The 17970-nt window shown below is 39.4% G+C and overlaps 1 protein-coding gene across 2 annotated transcripts in view; it reads left to right on the top strand.

Moving 5' to 3' along the window:
* The window catches only part of LRRC8B (leucine rich repeat containing 8 VRAC subunit B), a 52922-nt gene that overhangs the window by 23248 nt on the left and 11704 nt on the right, over window positions 1-17970 (top strand). For both annotated transcript variants that reach the window (XM_036256952.1, XM_036256953.1), the window contains exon 3: window positions 9411-9513. The gene's annotated coding sequence lies outside the window, so the exon portion shown is untranslated. The remainder of the gene's footprint in view (window positions 1-9410; window positions 9514-17970) is intronic.

Raw genomic sequence — 17970 nt, 5'->3', positions numbered from 1 at the left:
GAGAGAGAGACATCGAGTGGTCGCCACCCACCCGACCCCAACTGGGGCCAGGGACAAACTGCAACCGAGGTATGTGCCCTTAGCGGGAACCAAACCCAGGACTCTCTGGTCCACAGACCGATGCTCTAACCGCTGAGCCAAACCGGCCAGGGCTGTGCAGAGCTTTTGACTTGGACATAATATATGATTAATTTAGACACTGGATTCAATAGCTTGTCTCTCTAGTGTTGTGAATACAAATATGTCTTACCAGTGTGTCTCCCAGTTCTGAACGTGTAGTCGAGTGGGGCAGCGGTGAGGACAGTGGCTCTGTTCCCTTGTTTTCTGAATACCTTTCTTTTTATACATGAAGCTGTAGATCCTTTGACTTCTTGAGTATATCCACATTTCCCTGCTGATTCATTGATGACTATGAGTTTTTAAAAGTTAATATCATCAGCTCTTCCTCCACTATGGCTCTTCGGCGGCTTTTCCGTCACTGCTGAACTGTTCATTATTCAAACCCGTTACCTTGGATGCCAGCCCTCTGTCATTCTTCTACTTTCCAAAGACCCCCGGCATTCCAGCCAGGTGGCCTCCATTCTGATCCTCACACACCCTGAGCTTCTTGCTCCTTCTTCCTGGAAGGATCTTCCACAGTATCATCTCATGTCTGGCTCCATTTAGATCTGTGTTTTATTGGCAGTTCCTCTAAAGAGGCCCCCCCTGACCGTCCAGTCTGAAATAGCTTGGTAGTCTTCATAGTGTTTCTGATTTTCTCGTGTGGTCCATTCGGTTGTTGTCTCTCTTTTCCTTACCACCCAGTGAAGTCACTGAGAGCAGGGGTCTTACATAGCTGTATTTCCCTGACCACTTAGAATGCCCTTGGTACACAGCAGGCATTGTGAATACTACTTGCTGCCTGAACCAATTCAAGTTCTGACCTGTCTCTGACAAGTGCTGTTGCTCAGTAATGTTTCACCCAATGCTCTTGGGTTATTTTGTTCGTATGGAACCAAATGTCGTACTTTTTAGGTTTAGCCTTCATCACACTCATTTTGGCACTGAAGTGACAGTATAAGACGTGGTGCTTTCAACTGCACATGGTTTCTCCCCACAACAGAAGTATAAATCCCGTGAAAGCAGAAACAAGGCCTCCCGGCTCCTCGCTAGCCTTTGTAGGTCTAGCCTCTGTAACTGAGTGCATATAAATGTTAACTTTAGAGAAAGGGTTAAGATTAGTTGCTTAATTATATTTTTAAGTATTTAAAGAATACGCTGGTTTGCTCCAGAGGTAAGAAAAAAAATCTCATTTTGAAGTATAGTTGGAAACTTATAACATAGAACTGTTCTGGACTATATTTGCAACTTCATGTTTCAAAACCCTGTTTTATTTTTATTGTGAAGGTCTGTTATTAATTAGGCTACATGGCCAGAACAGTACTACTAACCATCCGGTTCTTTTCAAATTAGAAAATTTGGCCATAAGCCCATGTTCTACCCTTTGACCCTAGAGAAGCCACTTGAACATCTCTGAACTTCAGGTTCCTTATTTGTAAAGAGCTGGACCCTGTGGTTTCTTCCTGGAGTAAACAGTCCATATGATTCTGCTCCCGTGAAAGGTAGGGCACCTGTGGAGTCCGGCTCAGGAGAAGCGAGTGGAATGTTGATCTCTGCTTCAGCCCGTCATTTGAAAGGAGAGCATGTGTGAGTCACAAAAGACGGCATAGGCACCGAGTTGGTTCTGTTTTATAGCTTGCTTACCGTAGGGTGGAGGTGGGGGTCAGGGAAACATTTTTCTAACGATGAAGGTGGTGGAGAAGGGTTTGGGGTTGCACATCTTCTCCAAGAATAATGCAGCCACAGGTGGCCTGTGCTCAGCAGCTAATATTATAATAATGTGGCTGCAACGTCTTTCAGTCTAAATGTGTCCTAGTTAATCTGGTAGTTCACTAAAAGTATCCAAGACCTAAGACGTCTTTTCCTAAACAGATAATTCTCATCTAAGTTAAATACACGATGGGATGTGAGGACCATCTGGCTACCACACCTGTCACCCCATCGATCGCCAGGGTTGATTCGGCTGATCTGGCTGGCTAGGCGGTGTCCCCGTCCACCCTCACCGATCTAAGGGCATCCTTCCCAAGCAGGATGTCCTTCCCCTCAGAGGAGAGGACCAGTCTTGTGTCAAGGGTATATGACTAGCTGTGCTCCCCTGCGAGAGCCTCCAAACAAGCGCGCAAGGTCCATTTGTAGGAGAACATGGGGTGGTCAAGCTTCCAAGACTCCAGACACATCCAGATGAGGCGCTACGTGTGGCAGTCTGCCTTTAAAAAATTAATTAATTTCATAGACCCATTGCCACTCTACTGCTTTGGGGAAGAGGCTGCGGAATGGCACCACACATCTCTGTTCTCCTTTGCTTTCTCTGTGCTGTTGGACTGAGATGTCAGATTCTTTCCCTGAGAGTCGGACTTTTGTGCTCCAGAAATACTGTGCTTCTCCTTCATTTCACTGACCCTGCTTCTTTATCCCCCTTTATTATTCTGTGTCTGATGGTTCTTCTTCATCTGACATATTATCTAGGGGAGAAAAGTTCTATTATTCACTCACTAAATTCATTCTCTCAAGCAATTAATTCATTGCTATGGCACCATCTACTACTTAAATACTGCACATATTTTGGGATTCTCCCATCGGGAGATAAACTCTGTTTCCCCTCCCTTTGGGTCTGAGCTGGCCCTGTTGCCTTTTTTGACCAATCCAATGTGACAGAAATGGTGTGGAGTTATTTCTAAGGCGGGACTGAAGAGATTTGTAGCTTCTGTTTTGTGTGTGTGTGTGTGTGCTTGAAAGGTTCCTTCTTAGAATGGAGCCACCTTGCTGTGAGAAGCCCTACACAGCCATGTGGAGGAGCAGCCAGGCCCCTGGTCCCCAGCCCAAGCTGAGCTCCAGGCCAGCAGCCAGGCCAAGTGCCAGTTCTGTGACAGGCATTTTGGACCTTCCAGTCATCCCAGCGTTGAAGCCAGCACCATGTGAAACAAAACTGCCTCCCACATAATCACGAGAAAGGATAAATGGTTGTCTTAGCTGCTAAGTTTTGGGATGGTTTGTTACATAGCAATAATGAGCCTAAACAAAAACCAGTACCTAGAAGCACGGTGCTGCCATAACAAAACATCTGGCACAGGCTTTGAGACCAGATGGCAGTGAAGACCTGAGGGCAGTAAGAAGGCTATTAAATGTTGGCTGGGCCCTGGCCAGGTGGCTAAGTTTGTTGGAGCATCGTCCCATACACCAAAAGGTTGCAGGTTTGATTCCCACTCAGGACACATTCCTAGGTTGCAGGTTCCATCCCTGGTCGGGGTGCTTATGACAGGCAACCGATCAATGTCTCTCTCTCATATCCGCCGCCCCCCCCCCCCATTCCCCTTCTTCTCTCTCCAAAACTCAATAAAAACATATCCTCAGGTGAGGATTTTAAAAAGAATTGTGGGCTGGAAGAACAGTGAGAAAACTACTATTGGAGAATATAAAATGGTACCCTTGTTTTTTAATAGTGACAGAGAAATCAGCAAGACTGTCCCCTACATGGAAGATTGAAAACAAACCTAATGAATCTGTGGGTCTGGCTTAGGAGATTTTTTTTTTCAGCAGAATATTGAAGTGCCGATTAACTTATTTTTTTAACCACCTACAATCTAAGTATTGCAGAGATGAATTTAAAAAGAGACTGTTCAGATTTTAAGTAGACTTTAGAGGAAATATTTGCAAGTGATAATTTTCTAGGGTCATAAATAAAACTTTAATCGTGGCCAGCTTCCCTACCCAGCAAAAGGTACTCAAAGTAAGAAATGGCCTCAGGTTGAAAGATCAGACCCAGAGCACTACTGCCAGTAAAACTTGGTCTGGAGGTAAAAATAAAAACCAGGGTACAGCTATAAGACCTTGTACTAAGACGTCAGAAGATTAGGGCAGTGCCTCGCAGGTCTCAGCTAGGCCCAAGGGCTCTGAGAATCTTAAGGGTATTGTCTCCTGGCATCGTGGACCTGGTTTAGGTGACAGGGTCCTGAACTTGAAGCCTGAACTTGATGCTGTAGTAGTGAGATAAAACTTTTGGTGGGGGGCGGAGCTTGGGAGAGGGTGAGTATGCGTTGTGTGCATGGGAACATCAGTCTCTGGACAGAGGATAGACTGTGGTGGGTTAAACATGGCTGCACTTTCCTTGACACTCCTCCCCTTGAAAGGTAGTGTTTGCTTCTTCTCCCCTCAAATCTGGGCTGGCCGTGTAACTCCTTTGGCCAACAGAATGTGTTGGGTGTGGCACTGTGTAGCTCCCAGGGCCCTGCCATGAAAGGCCTGCAGTTTTCACCTCTGTGCTTGGAATGCACCATCTTAGACCCCAGCCACCACGCTGTGTGAGGACAGCCAGCCACCTGGAGTCCCACCTGAGGCAGTTACCGGCCGGCAGTCAGCACCAGTGCCCCGCCTGATGAATGAGGACATCTGGGACCTTCCAGCTATCTCTGTGCCAGCCAACACCATGAGGCAGAAGAACCACCCACAGAATCATGGAACATAAAACTGTATTTCTTTTAAAGCCTTTAAGTTTTGGAATATGCAAAACAGCTAGCCAACATCCTTCTCATCTATATGGAGTGAGCTCTAGCCTCTCTCTGAAAAAGGCTTTGGATACACCCTTCCTAAACATCCGAACGTATTTTGTTTCTGCCTTCTGCATTTTTGTACGTTCAGTTCTATAGGGTACAAATATTTATTGTGCACTGTGTGCTAAAAACTATGGAAAATACTACAGTAGCATAGGATAAAAATCTGAATCCGTTTCACTCCTCCGTGGCTCGCTCTATCTGATGTTGACAAGTGGTGTGAATTTTTATTTACAGGGACTATTTCATTCTTTGCTTTCTTTTCAAATGCATTAAAATTTTCCCTTATTATTTCTGTATCACATGATTAAAATAGCCTTTCAGCTGCTCCCTTGTTTCTAATCCCTCCTACTTCGGTCTGTCCTGCCAATAAATCTCTACAGCTCAGTGACTCATTGTTCTGCTTCATGTAGCTGAGCCCCTGAGGTTCATGGGGGAGATGGTTCCTTTGCAGTCTGTGGAGGGGGGGTATCCTAGACATCTAGTGAAAATTCCAGAAGACTTAAAAGGTAGGCACTTTTCTCAGATATTTTCTTGCCAATCTATCTTGTGGGCTTTCTCCTCCTGGGAAGATTTAGAAAAAAATAATAATTTTGGCCTTACCTGGACCAGTTGAATTGCTCCATGGTTGTGGGGTCTGGATGTAGGTTTCTTTTAACGATGCCCCTGGTGATTCTAATGTGAAGCCAAAATTGAGAACCGCTGTCATGGATTTGTGATGCTTATGAATGGTCTCTGCACCAGCAGCAGCCACATTAACTAGGATTTTTTTAGACATGCACTTTCTCGGTGCCCACTTCAGACCTAATGAATCAGAAACTCTGAGGGTAGGATCTCTCACTTTGTGTTTTAATAAGCTCTCCAGTGGCTTTTATGGATATTAATGTAAGAGAAACACTTTGCTAGATAAATCTTAGTTCCCTTCTAGGTCTCAGAACTGCAACTACACTAGGGAAAGGTATTATTTGAAAATTGCTATACTGACAAGATCTGAAAAAGTTGGTAAGGGACATAGACTAGCATGCCAGGTGTTTTGCTGGCGATCATTTAAGTACTGGTCATCAGCTCTCTGAAGAGAACTCCAAGGTGTTCTTTCTTTCTTTACTCTTTTATGTTTCTATCACAGTTTGCATTCAGCAGTATTTTGTGTCCGTTTCAAGTGTACAGCAGAGCAGATAGACATTCATATAGGTTCTAAAGCGTTCCCTTTGATAATTTAAGTGCCACCTGGCACCCTAGACTGTTATTACAGTATTGTTGATCATATTCCCTGTGCTTTACCTTAAATCTCCAGGACTGTTCTGTAACTACCAATTGGTACTTTTTAAATCCCCTCACCTTTTTCGCCTTATGCCCCAACACCCCTCTCAAAGGGTCATTTAGAATAAAGGAGCAAGTTTATCACGGATATTAATGCTTTGTTTCCCAGAGAGAGAACTCAAAGAGGTGAATTTAAATTTCAGTTAGATATATGGTAGACCCAAGAAACATCTTGAAGTAGTACTAAACATTTTGAAGGGATATGAAATGACTTTTAAATCAATTTTCAGTGAGAATAAGAAGACAAACCCCATTTTGAATTGTTTGTCTATATCCCTGCCTGGGGTCAGAGAACAGGGGATCTTTGAAGTACCGTCCAGTTCTTAGTATATAATGACTGCATACCATCTGATCATCATTTGTTTATTTTTTCATTGGTTACTTTGGAAATGCTTTCAAAGTAAAATCAGGAGCAGTGGAAAGTAAGGATGCCTAGCTGGAGTGTTGTTGTTCCAGTCTTAAGAGACTTTGGGGTGAGAGTGTCAAATGAATTCATGTGCTTTGAAAAGCTTTTATGATTTTTTAATGAGGTTTAAAAGCTAAAGGAATGGTATTAGGACCATAAAAATCCTTTACTCTTAAGATTGTTTCTTTGAACTGATTTCGTGCATTTGTGTATTAGAAATAGAGATCTGATTTGGATGGAGTGAGTCCTCACTGTTTGCAAAAATATCGTCTGGAAAAAATTTCCTAAACACACAAACAGTATTTGCTTTTGTAATGACAAAGGACAGCTATGCTGTAGCTCTCCAGTTAAACACTTCAGTGAGAAAAATTAACATCAGTGAACATATAGGAATGCTTGAGACTCTTCATACATCATAAAATGTGGATGTTATATATTAGTATATTTACTTACTCTTTGATCAGTGGAATGTGTTTAATAGGAAAAAATCTTAGCTGAAAAAGTAGATTATATAATATGTGACTGGAGACATCACAGAAAACTACATTTGCATCCTTGTTTTTCAAAAGATTGTAATGGAACCCAGTTAGAATGCAGATGTTGGGACACACTGGTCTCTTAATTGGTTGGTACTGCTTTGACAAACTACCATAGACTGGGTGACTTAAACATTAATTCACAGTTCTGGAGGCTAGAAAGTCCAAGTTCAAGGTGCATTGTGTCTGATGAGAGCGCACTTCCCAGTGCGCAGACAGCCACCTTGCTGTGCCCTCACCTGGGAGGAGGGGCAAGAGAGCTGTGGGGAGCCTTTCATGGGCTCCCCGCTCCTGTTCCCCAGGGCTTCCCTCGTGACCTGTCGCCTCCCAGAGGCATCGCCGCGGGTACTGTCACATGGGGGTAGGTTTCACGTGTGTATTTCGGGGGTGGAGGGCACAAATATTTAGTCCATTGCAGTTGAAGAAGAGAGTTAAATATTGAGCTTTTTCTTTAGCTTTTGAGGGAACGGAGACTGGCAGTTAAATGGATTGTGGTCTAGTGGAAAAGGCTTGAGATTTGAGTCCGAGGACCAAGGTTCTTGTTGTATCTGTTTCTTCCTGGTTTTGTCACATTGGACATGGTAACTTCTTTGGGCCTGCCTTATGCGTTATGTTTATAAAATTTGAAAAATAGTATTTATCTCCATGGCTTATTGTAAGTATGAAACAAATTAATATAAATTAAAGTGACTTGAAACTAGGAGACTAGATATTAGATTATTGACAGTAGCTTCTTCTTTGCTCTTTTATTGACAAGGAACTCATCAAAGGAAATCTACATTAGGTGATTAATGAAAAAGTTTATAATTCTTAAAAAGACAAATGTTCTTTACAAATAATTTTTAGTCAGAATAAATATGGTGAGCCCTGGCCCGTGTGTTCAGTGGTTTGAGCATTGGCCCATGAACCAAAGGGTTGCAGGTTCAATTTCTGGTCAAAGGCACAAACCTGGGTTGCAGGTTCAATCCCAGGCACCAGTCGGGGCACTTGTAGGAGGCAACCAATCTATGTGTGTCTCTCACAGATATTTCTCTCTCTTCCCGCTTCCCTCCTCTCTTCCACTGTCTCTAAAGATCCTAATCAGATGAGCCTTGACCCTCCCCCCAAAAAAAGAATAAATATGGTGAACCTGAAATAAATTCTAGTTCTCTGACAGACTATAGTAGCTTCTCATTGTGATTATTTAAAAATATTACCATAGTTGAAGATTGGTATTTCTCTGCTTTCATAGAAGCACTGTGTTTAAAATAGAAAATGTATTTGTAATATTTTTTAAAAGCTGTATTGTATACCAGAAGTATCATCATGGCTGAAGAGCATTATGGAATGATGCAATAATGTTTCACACATCAAATGTCTTTATCATGCTTGCTGCGCATACATGCAGCTGTGTATCGTATGCTGTAAGCCTTTGAGAAATAAACTGTGAATGAGAAACTCATGCTCCAGTGTGCAAAATGAGTATACACCTAGGTTGTCATGCACACTGACTGTGCTCTCTGTCCTACAAAACAATTTGATACTGGTTAATAATTATTCAGTAGGCTTTACACATAAATTGGTAAGTCCAAAGTAATTTTCAGACATGTCCAACTTTTTGGTCTTTAAAAAATGAGAGAGATACAAGGTTTTTACGAAAAATATCTGAAATGCAATTTGGGGTCAGTACTGTGCATGGATTTCAAGTATTTAATAAACCAAAACAGGATCATATCTTCAGGACAAATAAATGTATATGAACCTTCCCAGAAACTTTCAGAGGTTTCATAGGCACTAAAAAATTTTCACACCCAATTTAAACATTTTTTTGTTTTAGAATGTTGTCACATTTCAAACTGATTACTATCTATGTAATTTAAACGATTTCAAATGATTATTTGAATAAGATACTAAGAGTGGCTTTTATTAATCCTCAAAGGTAAAAAAAAAAAAAGAATATAAAAGGGTAACTACATTTAATAATTTCACAGAATTTCAGTCATATTTTTGAGCCATGTCTTAAAAAGTTATGAACTTGCGACTATTTCTAATGAAATCAGTAGGCTAAGTTTAAAGAGCACTCACTGCCTCTTCTTACTTGGATAGATGTGTGATTTTAAATTAGGGTGCAGAAATTACAGGGTTTGACAGCACACTTGATAAATACAAGTAAGACCAACTGTGTATGAAGACTGAGTAAGAGAAATTAACATTTGTAGATTGCTTGGGGAAAGCTAAGTGTTCATCTCACTGTTGTAGATAATGGGATTTTAAAATCTGTATGTCTAAGTTTCTGTAGAAATTTTTCTGTAACTTAAGGGAGTTCGGGGGTTGAGATGCTCTGATACTAGTGGGATCCTGTGTACATAGCTTTACCAGGATGTGCCACAGTGTCGAAAGTGAACTGATTTATGAAAGTTTATTTCTAATATGATGTCTTATGATGGAGAAGTTCTGTGAATACAGTATCTCAATTATCTTAAGTAACTGCAGCTATTTCAAGATATCTATGCTTTCTCTTAGAATGAAGACAAACACAGAGATGGTGTGTCTAAGAAATTTTAAAAGGTGTAGGCCTCCTGATTGAAGTGTTGTCAAATTATTGGAATCACTTTTTTTTATTGTCGTAAGTATACATATTTAAAGTACATTATTTTGGTCAATGTTGACTTGTGTTCTTTGTCGAATAAATATTCATTCTCTGTCAAATACCTTTATCACTGTTAGAGCTGTTTTGAGTTTATATTCTTCTCCAACTTCAGTTATATATCTTGAATTAATTTAACTCAGGACCCTTGAGAGAATAAATAAAGACATGACCTTTGAGCTAGAAGGGCCCGTAGAGGTGCTGTAGGGGTGCCCTGGTTCACGCTCTTCATCCATTACAAGAAATGCCTTTACAGCATCCCTGACAGATGATCACCTTATTCATCTAGACCCTGGGAGGGGGAAAGGGCTGAACTATTTCACAGAATTGCCAGTTCTATGGATGTTCCACTATAAACTGATTCAAAATGTGACTTTCTGAAATGTCACCCACCTAGTTCTGCCTCTAAGAAAAATCCACTTATTCTTTTATCAAATAGTCATGCAAAAACATAAAGAAATTCTCAGGTTTCCCTACTCATTTTTGATTTGTTTATATTTATTTTTATTTTTCGATTACAGTTTACATTCAATATTATTTTGATTTCAGGTGTACAGCATAATGGTTAGACAGTCATATACTTTCCAGAATGATCCCCATTGATATTTCCAGTACTCATCTGACACCATATTTAGCTATTACAGTAGTATTGACTATATTCGCTATGCTGAACTTTACATCCCCGTGACTGTTTTGTAACTACCAATTTGTACTTCTTAATCTCTATACCTTTCTTACCCAGTCCCCCAAAACCCCTTCTGTGTGGAAACCATCAGCCTATTCTCTGTATCTATAAACCTGTTTCTGTTTTGTTTATTTATTTTGTTCTTTAGATCCTGCATGTAAGTGAAATCATATGGTATTTGTCTTTCTCAGACTCACTTATTTTACTTAGCATAAGACCCCCTAGGTCCATCCATGCTGTCCCAAATGGTAAGATGTCATTCTTTTTTATGATCAAGTAATACTCCATTGTATATATGTACCACTGCTTTTTTAATCTACTCATCTATAAATGAGCACTTGGGTAGTTATGCATGTTGGCTTTTGTAAATAATGCTGCAGTGAACATAGGTGTGTATATATATTTTTTTAATTAGTGTCTTGGGTTCCTTCAGATATATACTCAGAAGTGGAATCACTGGGTCATAAGGCAGTTCCATATTTAAGTTTGTGAGGAATCTTCATACTGTTTTTCATAGTGGCTGCACCAATCTGCATTCCCACCAGCAGTGCCCAAGATTTCTTTTTCTCTACATCCTCACCAGCGTTTGTTATTTATTGATTTATTGATAATAGCCATTCTGACAGGTGTGTGGTGATAGATCGTTGTGGTTTTAATATGCATTTCTCTGATGATTAGGAACATTGAGTATCTTTTCATGTGTTTGTTAACCATCTGTATGTCTTCTTTGGATAAGTGTCTATTCAGGTCCTCTGACCATTTTTTAATTGGATTGTTGTTTTCTTGGTGTTGAGTTATATGAGTTCTATACAAATTTGGGATATTAACTCCTTATCAGATGTATCATTGCTGAATATCTTCATCCATTCAGTAAGTTGTCTTTTTGTTTTGTTGATGGTTTCTTTTTCTGTGTAAAAATTTTAGTTTGATGTTATCCCATTTGTTTATTTTTTCTTTTGTTTTCTTTGAGGAGATATATCAGAAAAAAAATATTATTAATAGAAATGTCAGAGATTTAACTGCCTATGTTTTCTTCTAGGAGTTTTATGATTTCAAGTCTTATATGTAAGTCTTTAATTCATTTTGAATTTATTCTTGTATATTGTGTAAGAAAGTGGTCTAGTTTTATTTTTCACATGTATTTGTCCAATTTTCCAAACAGCATTCATTGAATAGACTGTCTTTACCCATATGTTCTTGCCTCCTGTATGTAGTATTAATTGGCTATACAGGTGTGGATTTATTTCTGGGCTCTCTATTCTGGTCCAATGATCTATGTGTCTGCTTTTATGCCAGTACCATGCTTTTTTTTTTTATTTTATTACTATAGCCTTGGTATAGTTTAATATCAGGTAACATGATTTCTCCAACTTTATTCTTCAGCCTCAAGATTGCTGTAGCTACTGAGCATCTTTTGTGGTTTCATATAAATTTTTGGATTATTTGTTATAGTTCTGTGAAAAACACCACTGGTATTTCAATAGGAATTGCATTGAATCTATAGATTGCTTTGGATAGAATGGATATTTTAATGATATTAATTCTTTCTATCCATGAACACAGTATATGCTTCCATTTATTTGTATCTTCTTTTGTTTCTTTCTTCGGTGTCTTATAATTTTTAGAGTACAGATCTTTTACCTTCTTAGTTAAATTTATTCCAAGGTATTTTATTTTTCTTTGAGGCATTGTAAATGGAATTGTTTCCTCCGTTTTCCTTTCCAAGAGTTTATTATTGGTGTATGAAAATGCAACTAATTTCTGAATATTTATTTTATATCCTGCTACTTTACTGAATTCATTTATTTATCAGGTTAGTAGTTTTTTTGGTAGCCTGTGTAGGGTTTTCTGTATACAGTATCATGTTATCTGCCCATAATGATAGTTTTACTTTTTTCTTTCCAATGTGCATGCCTTTTATTTCTTCTTGTCTGGTTGCTGTGGCTAGGACTTTCAGTTATGTTGAATAAGAGTGGTGAAAGTAAACATCTATGTCTTGTTCCTGATCTTAAAGGAAACATTTTTAGTTTTTCTGCATTCACTATATTTTAGCTACAGGTTTGTCATATAATGTGACCTTCATTATATTGAGGTGTGTTTCCACTGTTCTCACATAGCTGAAAGTTTTTATCATAAACAGGTGCTGGATTTTGTCAAATGCTTTTTCTGCATCTATTGGTATTATCATAGGGTTTTTAATTTTTCGTTTGTTTATGTGGTGTGTCATGCTAATTGATTTGGGGATGTTATGCCTACCTTGTATCCCCAGAATAAATCCCACTTGATAATGCTGTATGATCTTTTTGCTGTATTGCTGAGTTTGGTTTGCTAATATTTTGTTGAGAATTTTTTTTTATTTATGTTTATCAAGGATATTGGCTTTTCATTTTCTTTGTTTGTCGTGTCCTTATCTGCTTTTAGAGTTAGGATAATACTGGCCTCATAACTGAAATTTAAATTCACCTCTTTGAGTTCTCTCTCAGGGAAACAGAGTATCAATATCCCTGATAAGTTTGCTCCTTTATTTTAATAACCCTTTAAGAGCAATGTTGAGGGATAAGGTGAAAAAAGGTGAGGGGATTTAAGAAGTACTAATTGGTAGTTACAAAACAATCCTGGGGATTTAAGGTAAAGCATAGATAATATAGTCAACAATATTGTAATAACTATCTATGGTGCCAGGTGGGCACTTGAATTATCAAAGGGAACACTTTATAACCTATATGAATGTCTATCTGCTCTGCTGTACACTTGAAACTACATGTCAAAAAATTGGAAAATGTGGAAGAAATAGATAAATTCCTAGAAACATATAATCTTCCAAAACTAAATTAAGAAGCAACAGAAAATCTGAACCAACTGGTTACCACTAATAAAGTAAAAAAGTAATAAAAAGACTTCCAACATACAGAAGTCCTGGACCAAATGGCTTCACAGGTAAATTTTACAAAACATTCAAAGAACACCTATCCTTGTCAAACTATCCAAAAAAAATTGAGAGAAGGGAAGACTCCCAAGTCTTGGTTGTAGGTCCTTGCTTTTCATTACTTTGAATATATGTTCCAATCCCTTTTGGCCTGAAATGTTTCTGTTGATAAATCAGCTTGACAGTCTTGTGGGAGCTCTTTTGGAGGTAGCTGTTTTTTTCTTGTTGCCTTTAAGATTCTCTGTCTTTTACCTTTCCATTTTTATTATGATGTGTTTTGGTGTGGGCCTCTTTGGGGTCATCTTACTTGGGACTCTGTGCTTTCTGTACTTGTTTATCTTTTTTCCTTCACCCAGGTTAGGAAAGATTTCAGTTATTATTTCTTTTTTTTTTTTTTTTTTTTTTTTTTTTAATCCTCACCCGAGGCTATTTTTCCATTTTTTGTACAGATAGAGTGGGAGGGAGAGAGAGGAAGGGAGAGAGAGAGAGAAACATCGACGTGAAGGGACACATCGAGTGGCTGCCACCCGCACGACCAACCAGGGCCGGGGACAAACTGCAACCGAGGTACGTGCCCTTAGCGGGAACCGAACCCGGGTCTCTCTGTACCGCAGGCCGACGCTCTAACCGCTGAGCCAAACCGGCCAGGGCATATTTCTTGATATATCTTCTCAATCCCTAGTTTACTCTCTACTCCTTCTGGTACCCCTATGAGGCAGATGTTGTTGTTCTTTATGTTGTCCCAGATCTCCTTTAAACTATTCTCTCTCTCTTTTTTAATTCTTTTTCTTTTTGCGTCTCTTTTTGGCTGTTTTCTGATGCCTTGTCTTTCTAATCACTAATTATCTAATGTGCTATTGATTTTTTCTAGTGTATTCTTCATTTCAGCTATTGTATTCTTTATTTCTGGTTCTTTTTTTGTTGTTGTTGTTGTTCAGGTAGAGTGGGAGGGAGAGAGAGGAAGAGAGAGAGAGAGAGAGAGAAACATCGATGTGAAAGGGACACATCGAGTGGCTGCCACCCGCACGACCAACCAGGACCGGGGACAAACTGCAATCAAGGTACATGCCCTTAGCGGGAACCGAACCCGGGTCTCTCGGGACCGCAGGCCAATGCTCTAACTGCTGAGCCAAACCGGCCAGGGCTGGTTCTTTTTTTTTTTTAATACTGAAATCAAAACAAAACATCTTTACAGGTCTTCACCTCAGATTGCTACAGAGATAGGGAAGGGCTTCTGCCAGAGTGAAAGGTGGCAGAGTGTCAGGAGTCCAAAAATGCAATATTATAGAAACTAAAAAAATATTTAAGAAAGTTGTCTCTGCGCTGGCCGGTTTTGATCAGTGGTTAGAGCATTGGCCTGTGGTCCAGAGAGACCCGGGTTTGGTTCCCGCTAAGGGCACGTACCTCAGTTGCAGTTTTTCCCTGGCCCTGGTTGGTCGTGCAGGTGGCAGCCAGCCACTCGATGTGTCCCTTTCACATCGATGTTTCTCTCTCTCTCTCTCCCTCCCACTCTATCTGAACAAAAAATGGAAAAAAAAAAATGTCCTCGGGTGAGGATAAAAAAAAAAAAGAAACTTGTCTCTGCAAAATAAAACCCACACCTCCTGCTTACAAGGCTAACCTAGAAATGGGTCATCCTACTAACCAAATAAATGTTCTCTTCTCAAATGTATTTTGCAGAAAATTGTTATTATACTTCTGGCAAAACTTTATTTTTATTACATAACTATGTCTCTGAGAGGGATGAACCTTAAGTAGAGAATTTTCAAATAGCTTCCTAAAACTGGGATCCTGCTGAAATGGCAAAGAGGGAACCATATGACCCAGAAACGAAAAAGATGCGTCAAGTGGTCTTGCTTAGCATTACCCTCACTTCAGATAGAATTAACCTTAAATAACTATTGGCCGCATTTCAGAGCTCTCTCACATTTTTTGCTTTCTTTCGTTTTTCTTTTCTCCCTTCGCTCTCCTCTTCTACTGTTCCAGCTGCACTCTTGTGTTTCTGCATAGTGCAGTAGAAGGCATGGAGTTGGGTCAGGGGCCTTCAGGCAACAGAAAGCCAACCATTAACTGGATGATTTTGGCAAGTAACCACTATTTGCCTTGATGTCCTTGCCCATAAAATGGACATCTCTGTTTCTTTTTTGTTGTTTGTTTGTTTTTTATTTTAGAGAGAGAGGGGAATGGAGGTGGGGAGAAACATTGGTTTGTTGTTGCACTTATTGATGGACTCATTGGTTGCTTCTTATATATGCCCTAACTGGGATTGGACCCTCAACCTTGGCATTTTGGGATGATACTCTAACCAACTGAGCTACCCAGCCAGGGTAAGATCTCTTATTTTTAATGTAGCTGTAAGACTAAACAAACTGATTTAACACAATGAATGGAATACAATAAGTACTGAATAAGCTCTTGTTCTCTTCTTTACCATTTCTCTTTCTCTGATGATTTCCCTGGATCCCTCCCTCTTTCTAGCATCCAAAGATCTAGCAAACAAATGATCCTTCCTCTAGTATTATATCATAGCGCACCACTGAAAGTCAATTTCATTGGGGCAAAGCCATGTACAAATAACCAGCATAAACCATTGCTTCTCCACTTTGAGAGAACTTAGAGGGAATAGAGATCCTGATCACCTTGCTGGGAGCCATGGCATCTCTGTGGATCAGGGAGCAATTGCCCTAGTGAACAGTGCTGGGAACCAATCACAACCCCAATTTGAGGTGCTCCCATAAGATGGAATCGTCCCCTCACCTGCTCTTCCTGTCCTGGGGGGAGGGAGAAGAAGAAAGGTTTTCAGGCCGATCCAACAAACAAAGTGTTAGATAAAGACTGATTTCATCGATATTAATAATGACTTTTTTATGAAGTAGATTATAAGTCCACTGTTCATGAGCATGCCTTTTGTCAACACTGATCAATAATATGGAAGTTTTTCAATAAGGAGAACAAAAGTGACAACAACGATCTATATCTTCTGTAAATCTTTGACCATTATAGCCAAAAACTAATAGTTGGTGCTGAATAAACAGCCTTGAGCATGAAGCAACAAACTAGCTTATAACCCAGAAGACAGTTTACACCTGAAACACCATAACCTAGCCTTCACTACCCTCCCTGAGGCAGGAAGTAGAAATTTATAAATCAAGGACAAGCTATAAAGGAAAACCTGACAGTTTTATTCACTGATTTATTTTCTGTTTATTATTTTTTTTAAGAGTAAGTTTCAGTGCCTGTATGTTTGTTTTTTATTACTTTTAGCAACCTACTGGAAGTTTTCAATGTAAACAAAGCTCTCACTTTAAAAGAATAACCAAACTGATGAAGTTTCCTAAGAAGGCAACTTTTAAGGACAGTGGTCTAATGAATAGTCTTTGAGGCCAATTTAATAATGATGGCAAAGCTACTTTTGTATTTGAATCCCAAATTTAGAAAATGGCCTGTACATTTTCAATCTAAAATTATAGTCTGACCTTGCTGTTAATTTTGAACATACCGTAATTTCTGCTGAAATCACTTACTGCTGTGATTTGGAGGATGAACCTGGGAATCAAACCCTCTTAAATTATCCATCACATCCATTAAAATTAACTGTAAAGTCAACTTCCTGTTGATCCTGTGTGTGTTTTGTATTCAACTAAAATGCTTACATATCTCAATATTGCCAGAGCTATATATAAAACAGTTTTATTGATGCCACGGATGCTTTAATTTGGAAGAACATACATTATGACTTTAGGTTTGTTTCAATGAGGAAAAAAGGCAAAGCATTTTTTACAATAATGTATCAATGAAATGCAAAATCAAATACCAGTCCAAAAGCTATGTGGATCTGAAATGTTTTAGAGAAATATGTGGGATTTAGGGTATTTCCTAATTTTTTTTGTTCTGTTTTGTTTTATTTATTATAGCATGTGTCACTTCTTTTTCTTTTTTCTTTTTATTGAATTTATTGAGGTGACACTAGTTAACAAAATCATATAGGTTTCAAGTGCACAATTCCACAACACATCATCTGTACATTGTATTGTATGTTCACCACCCCAAGTCAAGTCTCCTTCCATCACCATTTATTCCCCCATACCCTCTTCTCCCTCTGCCCACGTCTTCCCTCTCCCCCAGCAATCACCACACTGTTGTTCATGTCCATGAGTTTATCTTTTTTGCTCAGAATGACTGTTGTCCCTTTTTCTGGATTCATCTATTAATATGGCTCCAGGTTATAGTAATATTATAACTATAGTTAGCATTAATATGGCACATAGCGACATTTAGCACAAAAACCATCACACTATTAGCTAAAAGTATATGTTTATGTCAAGTAAAATCCATAGGTATTTTTCACATGTTCATCCAGCAATGTTTTCTACCATCCTTCCTGCCATCCTGTTTATGGTATATTGGGGTCTAAGTCCAGGACTTTCTATTTGTCTCATATAATCCTCTTAGTTTTGGTTTTTGTCTTGTCTTGACACACAGTTATGGTTAACTGCAGAATGGGAGGAGCCGAGAGTTAGAAATAGACCCACTAAACTGAAGGAGGGAAGCCCTGGGGAGTTGTATCATCAAACCACAGGTCCTAAGAGGAAGTCGAATCCATGTAATATGAGGATGTGATGTCCAGAGAGGATGCAGGTAGAAAGTCGTACTCTAGTCCATCAGTTAAGACGGGATCATGGGGTGCTCTAACAAGTGGGAAAGCATGAAGGTGTAGGGTTCAAGGTCAGATGACGTGTTGGAGCTGACCAGCAAAAGAGAACATAACAGGTAGCAGAGCATCTGTAATGGAATTCTGGGGCTCAAGGCAGGATGACAGTCTCTA

The sequence above is a fragment of the Molossus molossus genome, unplaced genomic scaffold (genome assembly GCF_014108415.1).
Source record: "Molossus molossus isolate mMolMol1 unplaced genomic scaffold, mMolMol1.p scaffold_m16_p_12, whole genome shotgun sequence".
Taxonomy (NCBI): Eukaryota; Metazoa; Chordata; class Mammalia; order Chiroptera; family Molossidae; genus Molossus; species Molossus molossus.
The sequence above is the reverse complement of the archived record's forward strand: the minus strand, read 5'-3'. Positions and strand labels throughout refer to the sequence as shown.